We start from the raw sequence: 6580 nt of genomic DNA, 5'->3' as shown, positions 1-6580 counted from the left end.
TACAGTGGTCCAGTTGCTTATACACAGTGGGTGACTTTTGAAATACAATCCGATTTATTTCCTGCTCTCCGATGTAGTCAAAAGTCATTTTAATGTGGATGGAGTTGTGTATGAGTCAGCACAGCGGTGACTTTTTTTTTTTTTTTTGCTGATGAACATGAGGCTGATTGCAGAGTCCAAATTTTCCACACAATGATAAGTCAAAGAATTTGCATTTAGAAAAAAAAAAATCACGCACCAGTTAGAAGTTAAAGAAAATGACCGATGGAAAAAAAAAACACAGCTGTAAGGATGTAACATCTGTTTCACTTGAATGGCGTGAGTGTGGTAGTCCGTTTCCCAAGCCTCACCTTGTTAATGAGCCCCCCCCCCTTCCCCCTCCTCATCTCGCACTCTCTCTCTCCACTCCTGTCCTCTCTTCTCCCCATCTCTCCCCCATCTCTCTCTCTCTCTCTCTCTCTCTCCACTCCTGTCCTCTCTTCTCCCCATCTCTCCCCCATCTCTCTCTCTCTCTCTCTCTCTCCACTCCTGTCCTCTCTTCTCCCCATCTCTCCCCCATCTCTCTCTCTCTCTCTCTCTCTCTCTCTCTCCTGTCCTCTCTTCTCCCCATCTCTCTCTCTCTCTCTCTCTCTCTCTCTCTCTCTCCTGTCCTCTCTTCTCCCCCATCCTCCCCCATCTCTCTCTCTCTCTCTCTCTCTCTCTCTTCTCCCCCATCCTCCCCCATCTCTCTCTCTCTCTCTCTCTCTCTCTTCTCCCCATCTCTCCCCCCTCTCTCTCTCTTTCTCTCTCTCTCTCTCTCTCCTGTCCTCCCTTCTCCCTCATCCCCCCCCCCCCCTCTCCTCATCCCTCTCCTCCATACATCGGGAGGCTGTGCGCTGCGGCGGCGGCAGAGAGCGGTGCGGATCCCTGTGTGTGCCGATCTCCGGAGGGGGGCGGACCGGATAATCTTGACGGGACCGTCGGTGGTGCGGATCTCCGGCATACGCACGCACACACACACACACACACGCGCGCACAGGGGAAAGGCACTTCAACGTTCCGGGCAGGATTCAGATTTGCACTCGCCACAGGTAAGCTCTTTCATTATCTTTCATCGCACAAGTTTCCATCGCCATCCAACACGAACGTGCGCGGACACAGGTCGCTCCACCGGCCGGCCACGTTGCCCAGTGCGGTGGCATGACATGCTATAAGAGCCCCTGTGAAAATATACATTGCAATCATGTTATTACAATTTTTGTTGTTGTTGTTGTTTTGAATTACGCAGAGCGCGGATAGAATAAGAAGTGCCACCGCGTAACTTGGGAGTCGTACGTCTCCGCAGCCGGAGAGAGGTGAGGTGCCCACTCATCGTTTTTCTTCGTGTCTTTTTCTTCACAACGTCCACATGGAACGAGTCAGACATGAAGAGGCTGCTTTTATTTCCAATAAGCACCAATCACATGTGCGTAAAAGTAGGTTCTGTCTCCGTCTTCCTTTCATTCGCGGGGCAGCAGCCCGACGTGCACCATTACGCGCCACCAGCTTTGCATCGCCTAAAAAGTTTTCATTCCCAATGTTCGCTCTGTACAGTTTGATGACAACCCCGTGAACCCCCCTGCCTCCCCTCGGTTCCCCCTGATCCGTCCACCGTCCGTGACGCGCTCCTCTCCCGTAGACTGGCTGCTGTGGGAAAGCTGACACCCCAAAAAAAGAGAGAAAGAAATAAAGACTAATCGGATGATGTCCCATCCGACTTTAAAACCTAGAAAAGCAGCTTTTTATGTGGATGACATATAAACTTTTAGAACTTCTTTATGAAGGTAAATGTTGGAAAAAGGCATGCGCTTTGAGACTGGATTCGTGAACTTGTAGAATACAATGTGGGAACTTATAGATAGAAATTTGAAAATGTTTTTGTGGAAATTTTCACTCAGAATATATTCACACCAATTTGAAGCCACACATAAATTCCTTTTACAGCCAGAACTCACTCATTACAACCTCTCGAATCTGTGTGCGCGTGTGTGTGTGTGTGTGTGTGTGTGTGTGTGTTTTGCAAATGTTGTTCGGCATAATGCTCTATCCAGAAAAAAAGACTTATGGGAGTCATTAAGGTTAATAAAGTTACTGTATGTTCTTTATACTTGCCAGTCAGTGTGTGTGTGTGTGTGTGTGTGTGTGTGTGTGGCGCATTAGAGAGAAGTGATTAAAAAATAAAGAACCCTGAAAAGGTTCTTTAACGTTGCTCATGTGGGACATTTAGTACTCCCACAGAGCACTTCAGTAGTTGTTTCCAGTGTATACCACGGAGGGGGTTCTTCTCAAGTCTTAAGGAGTGCTGTATCCCCCCCAGATGCTGCACGGGGACTCTCGAGCAGTGTGTCCAAATCTGTAGCCCGTACAAACGCACCGTGGCACTCTACTGCAGCCTCTGGTGACTGGCGATAAGGCTCGAGGGGGCTGACTCCCAATGCTGAACCCCCCGAGTGGCGTGACGCCGCTGGGGCAGGCTCTGTGACCACTTTGATTAAGGGGATAATAAACCCGTTTATAGGGGGCTTTCAGGTGACGTAACGCAGCCGGGGGGAGATGGAGGCCGAGCGTTTCCCCCCTAAGCTCTCATTCCTGCGCGCCAACCGACACAAACTGCAGCGGAGAGGAGTTTGCTCCGTGAGTCTATGTCCAAGCGTAAGTTTGGCTGTCTGGAGAAGCGGAAAAGTAAAGGTGTGATCATTCCGGGGGGATACGTTTGGAGGAAGACACACAAACGCACCAGTTTGCTAAAGGCTTTATCCTCCCGTGGAGTTAAACTGCAGGAGATATGAGAGTTTAACAGGTTACGTATTAAGGTGGACCATTTTTATTGTTGCTCTCGAATTCAACAGTAAATCATTCGGACAGGGTTAGTATTAACACAAATCTTCTATGGTCTTGGTAACACGCCCCGCCCCCGGCATCTTTGTAAAATCGGTTGCCGGACGTTTTTTGACCCCGGGTGACTTTTCCTCCTCACCTGCAACAAATCTCGCTGCGTTCTCTCCGGCCAAGGGGAAACAATTTTCCCTGCGTTGATGCGCTTCATTTTTCCAAAGCAGCGAAGCCCGTCGCTCCGCAGAGCGCTGCGAGTCTGCGACTCAAGCTGATACGCGCGGCTCACAATTGATGTCTTCACTTCTGGGAGGGGAAACAACTCCACAGCAGTGAAATGTTCACTTGCCTTCTGTAACACTGCCGAGTCAATCGGCTCAGACACCACAGACACCTGCACTGATCTATTGCACCGATCCGTCGAGCCATTTTTGCACATTTGCACGTTGGAGCACGGAGAGCCTGTGTGACGGCGATGTGGACCTGACCCGTCAGAGGCCTCCGCTCGTCGATCACCCCTTGAACTTCGCCGAGGATTTATTGAGAGCAGAACCAAGAGGGGTTTTCCACTCAGTGTGTGTAGTTTCCTTACGGAGCCAGTTAGGAACCCTTCACAAATTCCCCCAAAAGAAATTCCTACGAGACTGTTGACACCTTCCCCTCCGTCACTGGGATGTCTGCAGATTGATGCTGCAGCGTTCCTCTGTATTTTTTCCTCTGCCTTAATGGACGTTTTTTTTTTGATGTTTTGATGCCTATAATATTCATCAAGAGTTCACAGAACCGCGGCTACATACAATAGGTAACTCTTGTTTTAACATCTCGCAGGGTTGGGGAAGCGTTTTCTTCTGACTTTTCGGTCCATCCTCTTGGCCATTGGGAATTATTAAGCACATTTTTCACACTGACCCTGTCTAATGCAATGTCTGGCGCCGCTTCTCCCTGGCGAGGCGTCTGATGCCAGGTGGTAGTCATGATGATGCTGATGCTGCGTGCAGCTGCTCTTCCAGGTCGGGCCGGTCGGTCTCGAGCGAGCCGCGGCGCTGCGAGAGTCAGTTTTGAAAAGAGGAGCAAACGTCACTGCGTGTCTCCTCAGAGTGGGATCATCCTCAGGACGTACAGTTTAGTAGAACATTTATTTCAATGATAAAACGTTTAAACAGTATCAGAACCCCGAGCAGAAGGAGTCTGTTGTGCCTACTGTAGCTTTGCAGCTCAATGATTTCTTGATGTAGGTTTTTTTGAGACGCGTCAACTGGTTCCACATTAAATGGCTTAAAACAATCATGTTCAGTTCCTTTTGTTTCCTTGAATGTCCCCGAAACCTCTTGCCAAGTGCCTGGAGCATTTTGCAAAACTCCCCATGTTCAGATGTCATGGCTGGCTCTTGTTCCTGCAGAGATAGGAATGCACAAACGAAATCAAACCCATCCTCACCTTTTGTCTTGCGTTTGTCTCAGATCAAACTCGGCAGCGATCCCAACTGAGCTTGTCTGGTGAACGTCGTCTCCGTCAGAATGCGTTAACTTCTACCAGAGAGCATTTGTCTTTGCTGCTCGCAAACTACAGGCACAATATAGGCTTGTCTTCTACCTCAACCAAAAAGAAATGTTTGTCCATTTCTGTTGGAAAGTGCGACGTTCCACATCTATTTTTCTTTTCGAGGTGTGTTTCGTCCAGCATGCCGAAAGGGACCACCCCGAAGGACATGCTTATCATCTATTTTATGTTGTTTTATTTTGGATTCATTGCTGTCATGAGAGTTTTCTTAGTATTTTTTTAGGGGTTGTTTATATTCATGAATTGTCTTGTGGGCCGTGGTAAAGCGCCGAGGTCGGAGGAAACCCAGCCCTGGTCTCTATTCGAGTTTCTATATTGAAGTTAGTCAGTTTTGGTCCCATCTCAGGACCCCTCGACGCCCCCCGGACCACCCTTTGACAGCCCTCGCTGCAAGTGAGAGTCATTGTCCGTTAATTGTGCGGGAAAGAAATTCATGGGAAATGCTTGACAACTGAGGAGGTGGCATGCATGACTGGGTGTGTGTCTTATTATGCAATGTTAGTGTCCATGCATGCGTCCGTGTGTCTCCGTGTGTGTGTGTGTGTGTGTGTGTGTGTCTCTGTATGTGTGTGTGTGTGTGTGTGTGTGTGTGTCTCTGTATGTGTGTGTGTGTGTGTGTGTGTGTGAGAGAGAGAAAGAGAGATAGAGATTGCAGCCGTTTTTCTATAGCTCTCAGATATTAGGCCCTGTCATGTTCGGTAAATAGCCATTCATCATGCATGCCTCTCTGTATGATGGTACACACACACAAGACCTAATCCATTAGCAATGGGCTGGGTGTCCACTGACAATGTGATTGTGTCTGTGTGTGTGTGTGTGTGTGTGTGTGCGTGTGTGTGGGTGTGTGGGTGTGTCCATATTATAATTTACTATAATGCTGGAGGAGTTCTGACACAAGAGAAAGCGCGTGTGCATTTGTAGGAGAGAAGGACAGAATGCTTATGTTTTGTGCATTTTGAGTTATTATAATACTGGTGACTAGATACACGTTCATAGATAAAGCATGTGTCTGACCGTGTGTGTGTGTGTGTGTGTGTGTGTAACAAGGCAGACGATTGATGGATGATATGTTCAATTGATGATGATAATGACCCTGCACAGAGACACACACTGTCCTTGACTTTCACCCAGTTTCCCCCTCATGTTCTCCCACCGCCCACACTCTCCTCATCGATACACATCCCGTCACTGAACTCCGCTGCTGGCATGCGGAGAGTGTGAACAGACCTCCGCCACATGTTGTCACCGGCCGCTTCTTTGGCAGCCACGAGCTGCACGAGGAGGGTGTGATGATGCGTGAGCGCTTCACGCTTTTCCCCTCCTGTGCAACGCACCAAGGACCAACCAGCAGAGGGAGCTAGACCAGAGACAAAACTGGATGTTGGCATTGGATGATTCTGCAAAACTCGGGATCACAAACAGTATTACACTGAACACTGAATCCCTAAGTTTGTATTTATTTCTATTTCAGGATGGCTGCGGTCAACCAAATAACCTACAGGTTAAAAATTAGGGTTATGGGAAGCATTTCCTTAACTACAAATTTTGTGTACTATTTTTGCTGATCATTGTATCCTGTATGTATGCCCGTGTGCATCTTTAGATAATGTTTTTTATTACACCACTGGTCTCCATCCACTTCTTTAAAGTTTTAAAATAAAGTAGGACACTCTTAAAACTTGCTTAAACTGCATATAATTTATCACTGTGATAATCATGGTTACAATTTGCGATAGTCATTTCTGGTGACGGCATAACAGCCCCCCCCCCCCCCCCCCCCCCCCCCCTGTGGTCTACATATCCCCGTCTCTGCTGAAATATGTTTTATACCCGGGCGAGACCAAATGTATCCCGCCCTCAAAGTGATCAATACAACTTCACCGACAGAACTTATAAAATACCCCAAATGGAAATGTTTGAACTGCGTAAAGCGCAGTAACGTGAACTGTGTGTATTGCGGTAGGACGATGAAATCCGAATTGGACCTCCCACTGGCATTGTTGTGGCCTAATGATCCTGGTTCCATTAGACCTGATCACTGCGCGGCTTTTCAGAATGTCACCGAGCACGGATAGGTGGAAGGGGGGATTTAATTCTTGCATGTTTTGTTTTGCTTTGCACGTGCAACGGTGGTCAGCCGGTCGGTATAAGTATCCAATTTGAGACACAG

At 48.1% G+C, this 6580-nt stretch overlaps 1 protein-coding gene across 4 annotated transcripts in view; it reads left to right on the top strand.

Annotated features, from left to right (window-relative positions):
- The first annotated feature begins 859 nt into the window (after positions 1 to 859).
- Positions 860 to 6580, top strand: part of LOC118299018 (endothelin-converting enzyme-like 1) — a 40671-nt gene continuing 34950 nt past the window's right edge. For 2 of the 4 annotated variants that reach the window (XM_035622346.2, XM_035622348.2), the window contains exon 1: positions 860 to 1070. The gene's annotated coding sequence lies outside the window, so the exon portion shown is untranslated. Of the gene's footprint in view, positions 1071 to 1267; positions 1335 to 6580 lie in introns of all 4 variants that reach the window. The other 2 variants (XM_035622345.2, XM_035622351.2) reach the window with 2 other exon arrangements.

This window comes from Scophthalmus maximus, chromosome 11 (genome assembly GCF_022379125.1).
Source record: "Scophthalmus maximus strain ysfricsl-2021 chromosome 11, ASM2237912v1, whole genome shotgun sequence".
Lineage (NCBI taxonomy): Eukaryota > Metazoa > Chordata > Actinopteri > Pleuronectiformes > Scophthalmidae > Scophthalmus > Scophthalmus maximus.
Note: the sequence above shows the minus strand (reverse complement) of the source record. Positions and strands in the feature narration are given on the sequence as shown.